Genomic DNA, 14,228 nt, shown 5'->3' with positions numbered 1-14,228 from the left:
TGATCCCGTATCTCCCTCTCTCTCTGACCCTTCCCTGCTCACGCTCGCTCTCTCTCTTTCTCTCTCTCTCAGAAATAGATAAAAACATTTTTTAAAAATTAAAAAAAATAAGGCCTATTCAGATAAGATGCTTGAAGACTTTTATTAGTATTTGCCTACCTACCTCATCTTCCTGTTCTCCGAACAACCCCCCTCCGAAAAAGTGGGAAGGACATTGGGAGGTTAAAATTTTTTAAATACATGATTTTATTCGGATTTATTCAGACTGGCGTCTGGCTTTGGAGAGATCTGTAGAACCACGTTTACAAAGTGAGCTCCACGGAGAGTATTCTGCTGAGCGAAATCAGTCAGTCAGAGAAAGACAAATATCATATGACTTCACTCATATGAGGACTTTAAGATACAAAACAGATATAAAAACAGGGCGGGGGAGAAAACCTAAGAGACTCTTAAATATGGAGAACAAACAGAGGGTCACTGGAGGGGTGGGGGAGGGGGGAGGGGCTAAATGGGTGAGGGGCATTAAGGCATCTACTCCCGAAATCAGTGTTGCGCTCTAGGCTCAGTCACTTGGATGTAAATTTTAAAAAAGACAACAAAGAAACAAAAAAGCCAACCAACCAAACAAAACCAGCCACATATTAAACTCACCAAATTGTGCACATTAAATATGTACAGCTTTTTGTACGTCAATTATTCATCACCAAAGTTGTTTAAAAGATAATTTAAAAAACTGCTGCAAAGCTATCGCGTGTCTAATTTTCAGTCATGAGCAGGAGTGCATTGGGGACTTCGTGATTATTTTAACTCCTCCCTTCCAGATTCCTAACAGGAGACACCGCCGAGGACACGGCCAGGACACGCTACCAAACCTCTTTAAGTTTGTGTAAACATTAAATATAAATACCAACCTCCCTGCAGCCACCCCCATCTGGAAAAGGAAAGTTTTGCTGTTTGTGCAGCCAGGATTTTCTACATATAAATCCCAGAGAAAAAGGACCAGGATTTTAGTGGGTGATGATAATTGCATTACAGCCAGCTGCCTGACTCTTCATTGTGTAGCCGAGTGAACTCTTTGCTTGCTACATTCCCACCTGAACCAAACACTGTTATCTTCCCGTTTCTTACACCCTTTCCCACTCACCTGGAACCGAACACTTCCCTTTGTTGTATCTTATCTAGGAACAAGGAAATGCCACTAGCCACAGGTAAATATGACCTTTGTGAACCGGCAGAAACCTTCGTCAACGGGATGGCCCTGAGCTCTGGTTTCCGACATGAGATTCATTTCAAAGTGGCCTACTCCGAGTTTACGCTTAACTGTGGATTCCCTGGGAGTGGCCGAAGGTTTTTTGATGCAATCGTGCCTAACGCTAGTAAAAAACTATATAACTGGCCTTTAGAGAGATTTTGTTACAATTTCTTAAAACAAGGGGTCAATACTATAACATTTAAAAAATATAATTAGTTGACTTCGTGTTAGAAATTAGTGGTAGTGACTGCTAAATAGATCTGCTTTAGAAAATGTCATCAAATTAATGTATTTCAAAAGTTGTAAAGTAAAAGTTGTTGTGTAAAAGTAAAGCTGTTGGATAAAAGACACAGTGCTCGGGTAAATGTGAATTTCAGATAGACAATGAATAACTCTGTGTCTAAGTCCATCCCATGCAATATTTGGCACCCAGTGGCCCTAAAAAGTTTTTTGTTTACCTGAGATTCAGATTTAATGGGGCATCTTGTATTATTTTTATTTGCTAAATCTGACAAGCCTAGTAAATAATACCTATTCATGATATGAAGCCATGAGATCAAATATCAGTCGTTCTTAGCACACAGCTCAATTGAAAGAAGACTGTTTAGAATGGGCAACTGACTGGAAAGGAGTATGGTTCAGCAGAATATCTATTAGCTCGTGTATTTTACAAATAATGTCCGAATTGTGCATATCAGAGGTATATGCTTTTATTCTTTCTCAGAGTTTGAGGATTCCATATACCTCAGAGGTTGCAGATAAATACCTAAAGGGACCTAAATATTTGATATATTTTTGTTTTGCCGTCGTTATTTATTATTCTTATTCGCAGCAGCAGCAGCAGCAACAAGAACCTAAGGGTTCACCACGTTCCCGGCTCTGTACTTTTAATGCCTTTCCTCGGGCTGACTCTTATAACAGCTCCATGAGTCGGCTTCATTATTATTCTCCTTTTCAAGATGATGAATCCGTGGCTCAGAGAGGTCGTACAATTAGCCCAAGAGTCACTTGGAAGAACTAATTCTAGAATATTCCAAGTTTCTAGTCACTCTGCTGAATTCCTTCTGTAAACGACTAACTCTGCACAGAAGGATCTCGACTTAAAATATGGGCCCTGCTTTCACTGAAACATCTGTGGTGGGGATTAATGGTGGAAAGTCCGGCCTTGGGTTTTCAGAACTCACAAGCAGTATAATATTAATTTAAGGACATTGTACTTTATGAATCCAAAAACCGTCGGGAAGGAATTCATCTCATCAATGTTATTCATCTTATTTTGGACCTCATTCCAGAAAGCGTTTCAAGCGACTTGTTAACTTGTATGCTAATTTATTTTCTGTTAAGATCAGTTTTTTTCCCTTTATTTTGCTGGAAGTGTGCTACTGAGTCATTTATTCAGCGAACCCTTTTAGGGCATCTCTGTGCGTGACTGTTGTCTCTTAAGGAATATCACATGCTCTGGGAGGGAGACAGTTAAAACTGAATTATGGCAAAGTCATCCCCTCAAAGACCTGGAAACAATCCATAGATTAAATTCTGTTCCAGCACAACCCGAAACAAGAATAATGACAATATAAACGCTTTCCACCCATCCCTGACCCAGTTCAGAAACTACCAGAAGTCATTTCCTCTGTTTTGTACTTTACCTCTGGGCTCGCTCCCGTCAGGAAAGAACTGCCTGCACTTTCTCAGCTGCTTCTTTTGATGACTGCTCCTGCGAGACCGCAGCGGACAGACTGCCCTCAGGTGGGAAGATGAGCCCCTTGATGGATAGCCTCGCTTATGCAGGACATGCTGGTTCCTATCCTTCCTCCTCACCTCAGTGAGATTCCACAGAGTTAGAAGAACTCTGATTTTCTGGATGAGGAGATCGATCTTCAAAGAAGGCAAGGGACTTGTTATAAAAACAAAGCTAGGAAGTTACAGAGGCAGGACTCGAACCTGGGCCTTCTGATTCCTAGCTTCAAAGTCTTGGTCTCGTACTGTATAGCTTTGTACTGTGGGGTACACACAGACTTAGCGTGGGTCCTCACACTCTCCTCTTCGGTCCAGAAACAGATGCTATGGAATCTCTCATAGAACGTGGCCATCATTTACCGAGAGCGGAAGCATGCTCAGCGAGAGGCGTGAAATAGATGACATATTCTTTTGAGTTACAGAGCTTTCATATCTAAAGGCACAGATTTGAAGTGTAAATTAAAATAACAGCCCTTCCCTACCGAAACAAAGCAGTTAGTGGTCTGTTATTATTCCTGGGGAAACAGCTTTAAAAAAAAAATGGCTTTTAGAGTGCTTTGAAGGAAGAAAGTGGAAAGCTGGGAACGGGGGCACAACATTAATCAGGTGTAAGATGCGGCATAGCAGAAGGTGGATTACGACAGGGAAACTATAGTAACACCCGAGTCGCTTCTGCTGATTGGGAAAGAGGAGGATGGATTTCTCTTTAAATGCATTTTCATTCTTTTTCCTTTTTTGAAGTTTATTTATTTATTCTGAAAGAGACAGAGGGAGTGTGAGCAGGGGACGGGCAGAGAGAGAGAGCGAGAGAGAGAGACAATCCCAAGCCGGCTCCGTGCCAACAGCGCATGGGGCTCCATCTCGTGAACTGTGACATCACGACCTGACACAAAATCAAGAGTCAGACGCTTGACCAAGTGAGCCACCCAGGCGCCCTGCATTTTCATCCTTTATATATGTGTTCTGAGTAATTACATTTGGTCTCTGACTTTATCTGGGCTCTCTGCGAATAAACAAGAGCTGTGACCAGACGGTTTGAAAGTAGCCAGCCAGGGAAAAAGACAGTCGGCATGATGCATAGACCAGGCTGAAGTTGTGTGACACTTTGTAGACCCTGCTATGGCCAGGCAAGCCAGGATCAATAATTAACATTTCCCAAATGCTTTAAACTTATTCATTGATCACAATAGCACATCTGTAAAGAGATTTCCATATGAGAGGCATAAGGCTCTGATCTGTTGAGATCAGACCACCTGGTCCCCAATCAGCCACCCCCAATTTACAAATGAATCATGTCATGTCTCAGACGTTAGTATGTAAGTCAGTTGGAAACCTGGGGCACGCTTCCCGTGGAAACAGTATTAGTTATGATGGCTTGTTTTTTCGGCCAACTGGCAAACACTCTTGCCCTTCGATTACACCAGGGGTGGGCTTACAAGTCTGTTTAAATCATGGTGTAATTGACAGGCCCTCGTGTCCCCAGTTAGCCTAGCAAACCCACTAGAGGCATGAGATCTGTATTTCAGAGGATGCTGGTCAGAAATGATGTGGGCGGCATGATTCAGCTTGCAGAACGCAAGTCTACCCACCTAGAACTCAGATCCCCCAAACTCAATCTGCCCGTGTCATTTCTCACTTGTAAAGGTACCGAGCTAGGATAACCTGCATCCGTGAGGCAGCTGCTGTAGGGAGACCTGGCCCGAAGAGCCGGCCTTGAGAACTCCATGGCCAGGGCACTGTTGCTCATTTGTTCTGGAATATTGGACAAGTGACCCCTCTTCCCTGAGTGGCACATGGGAAAGTAGAGTAAGACCCATGGAGGGGTCGTGCTCCCGGCGTGCCTGGCTTCTGGCTGCTGTCCTGCCCCGTCCTGGTCCCGCTGCTTCTACCTGGGAGATGGGGATGAAGGAACAGCACACAACCCATGAGATAACAAGGTATGCAGGTTCCTGCTTCAAAAATTAAGAATAGAAATATATATATGAAATATAGAAGCAATATGTGCCTGTGGTAGAAAAAATTGTGACATGGATATATCAAAAAGAAGAAAATCAGGGGCACTTCGGTGGCTCAGTTGGTTAAGCGTCCGACTTCGGCTCAGGGCATGATCTCGCCGTTCCCAAGTTCGAGCCCCGCATCGGGCTCTGTGCTGACAGCTCAGAGCCTGGAGCCTGCTTCAGATTCTGTGTCTCCCTCTCTCTCTGATCCTCTCCTGCTCATGCTCTGCCTCTCACAAAATAAAATAAACATTAAAAAATTTTTTTTGAAAAAGAAGAAAGTCAAATCTGTCCATAATTCAACTACCCACAGATAACTACCATTAATATTTTGGTGTATATGCTTAAGTGATTTTTCTATGTTTGTGAGAGAACACACCTTTTTAAAAATTACAGTGGGATCATATTAATATTGTTTGATGACTTTAAAAACTCTTAATAATAGCACCTTGCAGGGTTGCCTTGGTGCTTCCGTTGGTTAAGCGTCAGACTTCGGCTCAGGGTATGATCTCACGGTTCATGGTTTCGAGCTCCGCGTTGGACTCTGTGCTGACAGCTCAGAGCCTGGAGCCTGCTTGGGATTCTGTGTCTCCTTCGCTCTCTGCCTCTCCTCCACTCATACTCTGTCTCACTCTGTCTTTCAAAAATAAATAAATGTAAAAAAAAATAGCACATTGCAGATATTTTCCAAGTTAATAACTATGGATCTACTTATTTCAAAAGATTAGAAAATTTAGAAATAAATGACTGTAGATGTGCATGAGCATTTTTAACAAACACCTGGTAGCCCCTTGTATGGATAAAGTGTCATTTGTTTAATTGCTCCCCAACTACTTTTTTAAAAAAGTATATTTACTTTGAGAGAGAAAGCAGAGCAGGGGAGGCGCAGAGAGAGAGGGAGAGACAGAGAACCCGGCAAACTGCTAGATGGTGCCCTGAGCCGAAACCAAGAGTCGGTCACTCAACCTACTGAGCCACCCAGGGGCCCCAACTCCTTTTTGGTGCACTGTACAGCTTGGTTCACGCTGGCTCTGGGGGGCTGTTGTTAGTATGTGTTCTCAAGTTCACATTCAGCGGGGTCCCACTGGTAGTTTGAAATGGCCATCAAGGGTGTATTTACACCGGAGAAATTGACACCAGAGAAATTAACAAATGCTACGAATAGGGGCTTTCTCTCTCTGCCCGAAAGCTAACCAGCTCACCATACAGATGAGCTCATCATACATAACTAACACGTCATACAGAGCCTCTCTGCGTGTCCTCTGCCCTCACTTTGCCTCACTGCTCAGCTGCTCTGGTGACAGGGATGGATAGGGGGATGGGGGGAGAAAAGGAACTGACCACAAATCATCCACAGTGACAGCCAGTCCTCAAATGTCGCTAACAGATCCGTTTGTGGCTAATGCTCCCATCACAAAGTACAGGCATTGTATCTTAACAATGGTGTGTAAATAAATAATAATAAGGTTTTGGAGGCCAAGTGTTTTGGCAAATAAATTAGGGCTGTGTTATCTGTGAACCTCCTACCAAGTTTCTGATTGAACAGATTACATACAGATGAGTAGCCAAGCCGGCTTTGAGAAGAGCCTAAAAGGGGCCGCAACTGGTGTCTTTGCTTCCGTTTTGGAGTTTTGTTGTTTGTGTCGGGGAAAGAATGCTTGCCCGTGGCACGGCTCCCGCGATCCCCAAAGGATTGTTGTATTTATTGCGGGACTTGAAGCCTGTGGGTGCAATACCAAGGGTGAGGGGGGGGCATTTCTGGATTCTTCTGTTCTGGTCAGGGCAGGACTTACCAGGTTCCAGTTTGGTGGAAAGGGTAGAAAAGAGGGCAAAACAGCACCGGGACTTACTACCCTTAGGGACGCCACAGACACATCACCTCGCTTCAAAAAGCATATTTTGCTTTTGCTGTGACAGATCTGGGTTCCAAGCCCAGCTCTGCCACTTACAAACTGTGACCCTGGGCATATTTCATAAAATCCACTTTCTGCCTCAGTTTCTTTAGATATGAAAATGGGACGATAATGTGCCTGTCTTATAGTTTTGTTGTAAGACTCAATTGAAATGATGCATATAAAATTCTTATTCCAGGGGCGCCGGGGTGGCTCAATTGGTTGAGTGTCTGACTTCGGCTGGGGTCATGATATCACGGTTTTGTGAGTTCAAGCCCCGCATCAGGCTCTGTGCTGACAGCTCAGAGCCTGGAGCCTGCTTGGGATTCTGTATCCCCCTCCCCCCTCTCTCTCTCTGATCCTCCCCTGCTTGCTCTCTGTCTGTGTCTCTCTCTCAAAAATAAATAAATATTTTTAAAAAAACTTTTAAAACATTAAAAAAACCTAAAATGCTTATTCCAGTGCCTGGCACTTTAGAATAAGGTCAGTACCATGGCTCAGTCAGTTTAGCATCTCACTTTGGCTCAGTTCACGATCTCGTGGTTCATGGGTTTGAGCCCCACATCGGGCTCTGTGCTGACAGCTCAGAGCCTGGAGCCTGCTTTAGATTCTGTCTCCCTCTCTCTCTGCCCCTCCCCTGCTCACACTCTGTCTCTGTCTCTCTCTCTGTCTCTCAAAACTAAATAAAACATTAAAAAATATTTAGTATGAGTATATCCCAAATATCGTGTGGAGGAATACTTACACTAAAAATTATTTATTGTTTAGGGGGCACCTGGGTGGCTCAAACTGTTGAACATCACAATCTCACGGTTCATGAGTTCCAGCCCTGAATCGGGCTCGCTGCTGTCAGTGCAGAGCCCGCTTTGGATCCTCATTCCCCCTTGCTCTCTGCCCCTCCCCCACTCATGCTCACTCTCTCAAAAGTGAATGAACATTAAATAATTGTTTATCGTTTATCTGAAATTCAAATTCAAGTGGGCATCGCGTATTTTATCTGGCAATCCTAATTGGAAATTCAGGAGAAGGGAGAAAGCAAAAGATATGTGGCAAATCTTCGGCATGCAGGTCCTCTGAGGCGATTGACTCATTTAACACACGTGCCTCTTAACCCATATTGCCGTCCGGGTCCTCTGCCTGCCAAGGCGAACACGGACAGTTGCTGGGCACTCACAACAGCAGTTTGTCTGCACAACGTTAACATCAAGACATTTATTTTTTTTTAACCGTTTTCTGGCAGATGGCAGTAACGTGTCTTAATCTAACAAAATCATATTTTGACAATTTTTTGACAAATGGGATTAAGCATCTCAGGGAAGGACACCTTTTCCTAGTTTACACTAAGGTGTCGTATGACCCGTGGTGACCTTGTACCCATGGTGGATTAGCCAGAAAACGTGCTGCAGGGTTTTTGCAACCATGAGTTGTGACCCATCAGTGGGCTGGGCGGCCATTTCCACCGGGCACAGCCAACATTAGTAATTATAATAATCATGGTGATGATTGTGGAATAGAATGGAATATCAGAATATATTCTATGCAACAAATGCATTGTTGGAAGTTTTGATTTGATCTGATTTTTAAATCTATTAAAAATTTTTTAATGTTTAGTTTTGAGAGAGAGAGACAGCATGAGCAGAGGAGGGGCAGAGAGAGAGGGAGACACAGAATCGGAAGCAGGCTCCAGGCTCCGAGCTGTCAGCACAGAGCCCGACATGGGGCTCGAACCTATGAACTGAAAGATCATGTCTTGAGCCGAAGTCAGACACTTAACTGACTGAACCAGTCTGGCACCCTGATTTGATTTTATTTTTTAATGTTTATTTATTTTTGAGAGAGAGAGACGTACAGAGAGAGACAGAGAGACAGAGAGAGAAAGCACATGAGCATGGAAGGGGCAGAGACAGAGGGAGAGAGACAGAATCCCAAGCAGCCTCCACACTGTTGGCACAAAGCCTGACATGGGGCTCAAACTCACAAACTGTGAGATCATGACCTGAGCCAAAATCAAGGGTCGGACGCTTAACCAACCGAGCCACCCAGGGACCCAGACGTTTTTATTTTATTACACGTTTTTGTTCCCTGCATGGTGACAAAAATATATTTCTGATTGTGCTTCGCTGTCAGAAAGGTTTGAATGACACTGATACGGTGGTAAAGACCTTGAAATCTTGAGATCGTCAGATGAGGGTGCAGATTCTGGCTCTGTTACAGGAAGCTGCATAACCTTAGGCAAATGACTTGACCTTTCTGGGAGTTGGTTACTCCATCTGTAATTTGAGGACAATAATTGTACCTGCCTCATGTAATGAATCAGTCTGTGCCAAGCACTTAGCACAGGGCCAGGCAGGCAGCAGGGGATTTTGCTATTATTATTGGCAATGAGCAGAGATCTACGAGGGCGGGAAGAGACAGGTTCATGAACTGCGGGTGAGCAGTGACCGCTGATCGCCAGATGTGGAAAGAGAGAGAGTTCAGAATAATGCAAAAGTGGACGACGCATAATAAAGAATATTCATATTGATGACACTGAGTCATCAGGAAAAGGTTAAATTATGCCCAGAATGTTCCACTGAATAAAACAAATTTGTAATACACTTAGAAGCCTTTCCAATGAAGACTATCCAAATAAACAGGATGAACACTTAACAGAACATATCAGTCAGGTGGACAATGAATTTAGATGGAAGTTTGGTTTCGCGGTAACTTTGGATGAATGAGATACTCCAGCGGCATATTCTCTCCTGTAAGCAAATCTTGATGCCCAGCGAGGCCGCAGGCTCAACTTTCCATTCCTTCTGGATCCTCTGCAGAGTCGGCATGGGGGTCAGGCCACAGCTGTTGTACTCAGGCTCCCCATTCCCCCCGGGGGGGAAAATGTGGGGGGGGGCATTCCCCTATGCCCCCAGGTAGGCTACTTCTGTGAACCGGAAAAGGTAGTAGCCCACACCGGGTGGATGGGTGGTGGGCATCCCTTCTCCTTGCTTCTAGCTTGCTTTGGGAGATGAAAAGTGGGAGATAGGTTTGCGTGTGTGTGTGTGTGTGTGTGTGTGTGTGAGAGAGAGAGAGAGAGAGAGAATGCATTATGACTTCAGAGCTTTTTGTTAGAGCAGTGGTTCAAAAATTTTTTTGAGTACGAATACTCATTTTTAAGCTAACAGTGTTTTTTACGGAGCAAACCAAACAGCTAATCTTGAGGAACCCCTGATAAAGAAATTTTTAAAAATCGGTCAAAAATCACTTCCAAATCCATTGTGGGTCTGTGGCACAGTGATGCAATCTTCATTTAGAAAGACCAAGGTTTCTCTCAAAGTATGGGCACATTGGAACCCCCCCCCACCTTTTTTTTGAGAAAGAGTGAGGGGGAGGGCACAGGGAGAGGGAGAGAGAGAATCCCAAGCAGGCTCCATGCCCAGCATGGAGTCCGACACGGGGCTTGATCTCACAACCCTGAGATCATGACCTGAGCCGAAATCAAAAGTCAAATGGCTTGGGGCGCCTGGGTGGCTCAGTCGGTTAAGCATCTGACTTCGGCTCAGGTCATGATCTTGTGGTTCATGGGTTCCAGCCCCGTGTCCGGCCCTGTGTGGGCAGCTCAGAGCCTGGAGCCTGCTTTCAATTCTCTGTCTCCTCTCTCTGTCCCTCCCTCATTCATGCTCTCTATCTCTCAAAAATAAATAAATGTTAAAAAAATTTTTTTTTAAAAGTCAGACAGCTTAATGGACTGAGCCACCTGGGTGCCTTTGAAAACCCCTTTCTACTGTTTGTAATTCTCATCCACACTCCCACCTGTCACCGTGGTTGGTTTGGCGTTTGGTGGTTGAGGGAAAAAAAATACATGGGCAGAAAAGTAACTATGAATTCAACAGCACTTTAAATGAATCAATCATAGCTATATCTAAGGACATTAAAAATATTTAGCATACTTTCGAGCCAGACACTTTTTTAAATCTCTTGCTCTGATAGCTCCCTGTACTAATTCCTTCTTCGCAGTTGCACAGCTTGTAATTATTTTTTATTCATTTTGTGAACTAATGTTCATGTGTCCGCCACTACTCTATGAGCCCCATGAGGTCAGGGACCACACGGTCCCTGGAACATGCTAGGTGCTCATTAAATATTTGCTAAATGCCAGTGAAGGTAAAGTTCCTGAAGGTCTTTGAACCCTTGCTATTGCCCCGATGTCACTCAGGCAAAGCCCCGAGCCTGCCTCTGGCGACCATTAGAGGAAGCAGGGGACTTGCTCCCACTTACGTGGACACGGATGATAGAGCTGGGATAAAGCCGCTTCTGGGCCTTTCTGTGGTTGTAGTGAAACCGATCAACATTGAGCTTGCCTGAGTTCTCCACAGGACAAAGGGCACCCCCTCCTAGGTGAAACCGCACCCACGTGGATGTCAAACCATCTGTGGAATAACTTTATTCAGCAAATACAAGTACAGCGTACGACTGGGAGATAGAGTAGGGGACTTAAGTTAATCGCAGGGGCGAGGAGATGATGTTTGAGCCGACATCACAGGGATATGTCTGAGAGTTTTCTGGGCAGAGAGCGCTGCACGAACCTGGGCCCTGAACTGACAAAGAAGGGAGCGCGCTAGAGGCATCAAGACAAGGTCGTGATAGTGCCTGCTGAGGGTGCCGCTGGTGATGTCTGCTGAGGGGGCCGGTGGTAGTGCCTGCTGAGGGGGCCGATGGTGATGCCTGCTGAGGGTGCCGATGGTAAATCACTGGGCTCTGAGAGAGTTGGTAGATCCTGAGAAGCAGCACTTAAATTTTATTTCTTATTTTGAATCGGTAACACGTGCATATGGTGCAACATTCCAAGGGGAGGGGGGACAGTGGAAGGCATATGGCCTTCCCACCCAGTCATCCCCACCGCTGCCTTCCCCCCTTCCTTCCCCTGAGGAACTGCCTTTACCCGTTCTTAAGATAAAATGTCCCCTGAGGGGAAATGTCAGGTTCCTCTTCTGTAAAATAAATGAATAGATAAAGAAGTAAACAAATAAGAAATATTTTTCTTCTTTTCACCCCCTTTGAGATATACACCAGTAAACTATTGCTGACTGTCTTTTTTTACTTTGTCAGCATGTTTGCATGCACACATGTACTTGTGCACACACGTGCGCACACACACACGCACACACGCGCGCGCGTGCACACATACACACACACACACACTATTTTACCAAAATGGGAGTATCGAATACAAGTTTCCACTCTGGACATCTTTCTTTATTTTTTTTTAAGTTTATTTATTTATTTTGAGAAAGAGAGAGAAAGAGAGAGAGCAAAGCAGAGACAGAACCCCAAGCAGGTTCCTCGCTGTCAGCTCAGAGCCCAGTGTGGGGCTCAAACCCATGATCTAATGAGATCATGACCTGAGCCCAAAACAACCGACTGAGCCACCCAGGCGCCCCTGAACATCTTTCTTTAAACAACGTGAAGCCTTTGCTTCTTACACTCCCTGCAGATCCCACAAAGGTAACTGATGTAAATAACCTGCTATGTATCTTTCCATGCCTCCAGCCATGTTTGCACAATTATACAGAACGTTTATCTTACACACAGATAAGGGGTGTTTTGCACGTTAAACTCGGCAGCAGCGGAATGCTAACATATGCATTGCTACGTCTTGTTTGTCATCTAACCGTCCACCAAGGGAACCACCCAACTGTGTTACACGGTGGCGTGAAAGGCCATGGTTTGGGTGTGCAGTGAACTCGGCCACACCTCTTCTCACAGACATTCCTTCTGCGCACCACGCTTTTATTTCTAGGGCATAGATTCCCAAGAGTGGCATCGCTACGTTGAAGTGTATCTATATTTTTAATTTTAGTAGATAATACCAGATTCCTCTTCAGACAAGCTCTAAGGATTAGGTTTTGTTTTGTTTTGTTTTGTTTTGTTTTTTGCATCAGCAATATATGAGAGTACACTTTCTCCAGCGTTTCAAGCATCTAGTTTGGTAAAAAAAAACAACAAAAAACAAGAAAACAAAAACCAAACTTAGGTTAATGCTTCAATTTGTGATCAGCTATTTGTCAGCTTAAATTCTGAAATGTTTTTGAACAGGGAAAATAACTCGGGTAGACTCAGCTTCCAAGTCAGAGCCCTCAGTAGGAAAGTGCTTTGATTTTATCCATTTTGTCTTAATGCAACTTGGGTTAACAATAAACATGACAGTCGCTGGTTGCTGAGGGCTTCTGCTCTATCCAACACTTAATAAGCACCGTTAGAGCCATGAGGACACGCTCTTTTTTTTTTATTTTTAGGGGGGAAGGACAGAGAGAGAGAGAGTCCCAAGCAGGCTGTAAGCTATCAGCACAGAGCCCAATGTGGGGCTCCATCTCACGAACCGTGAGATCATGACCTGAGCCGAAATCGAGTCAGATGCGTAACCGACTGAGCCTCCCAGGTGCCCCAAGGAGGCACTCTTATTACTTCTACTTTTCAAATGGAGAAATTAAGGCACAGAGAAGTTGAGAAACTTACCAAAGGTCACACAGCCAGGAAGTGACAGAATGGATCTAAGTTCGGCACGGGGCTTTTAATCGCAGTGCCGCTAGACTTTGATATCATGGATGCCTTTTCACTACTGGAGGTTTGAGGCTAAGCTTGATATTTCCAGAGGTGCACCTTTGCTCTTTATAGAGAGAATGAAGAATAATGGGGGGATCATGGAGAATAATGGGAGGGTATGTGCAAGGTCCCAAGTGCCTCATGTTTGGACGAGGGTGACTGAATATGGGCGTCTGTCTTGCAGCCCTTGAGAGGGTCAAGCCCCTCCCGAGGGGCACAAAGTGACCCCTCAGCCAATGAAGGGTGAGAGGCTAGAGTCGATGTGTGCAGCACGCATTGGGAGGGGGGATTTTTACCTCCCGTCCTCAGGTGGAATTTCGGCCGTTCCGGAACTGGACATCTTTCCTGAGATGCTCTTCCTCCACAACCACTTTGCTGCCAGAGTCTTTCCAGCCTATCTCAGCAAAAGAAGGCAGGCTTCTGGCGGAGAAGTAGCAGAGCAACTAATCGCCAGGTGTCAAGTGCGCTTTCTTCCCTGCAGCTCTGTTTCCGGGCCAACAGGACCAGATCACGATGCTTCTCTTTAACATCCCTGTCATAATACAAGTGCTTATGCAAATAGACTCGCGGAGGCCAATAATTTCCTCGGTGCGGAATGCCAGCCAAATGTTCCCCACGAGAGAGCAAAGGACACGTTACAATTCTGCCCCACGAGATCCTTACAAAGAGTTAATCAGATGCAGATTGGTTCATCAAATAAAGGGAATCGTGGATATTAATGCTTTGGCTGGAAATGGCCTCACCTTGAAAGGGTGATCATGACTATCACTT

The sequence above is a fragment of the Hyaena hyaena genome, unplaced genomic scaffold (genome assembly GCF_003009895.1).
Source record: "Hyaena hyaena isolate Hyena2069 unplaced genomic scaffold, ASM300989v1 scaffold_853, whole genome shotgun sequence".
NCBI classification, from domain to species: domain Eukaryota; kingdom Metazoa; phylum Chordata; class Mammalia; order Carnivora; family Hyaenidae; genus Hyaena; species Hyaena hyaena.
This window is presented reverse-complemented; position numbering follows the sequence as displayed.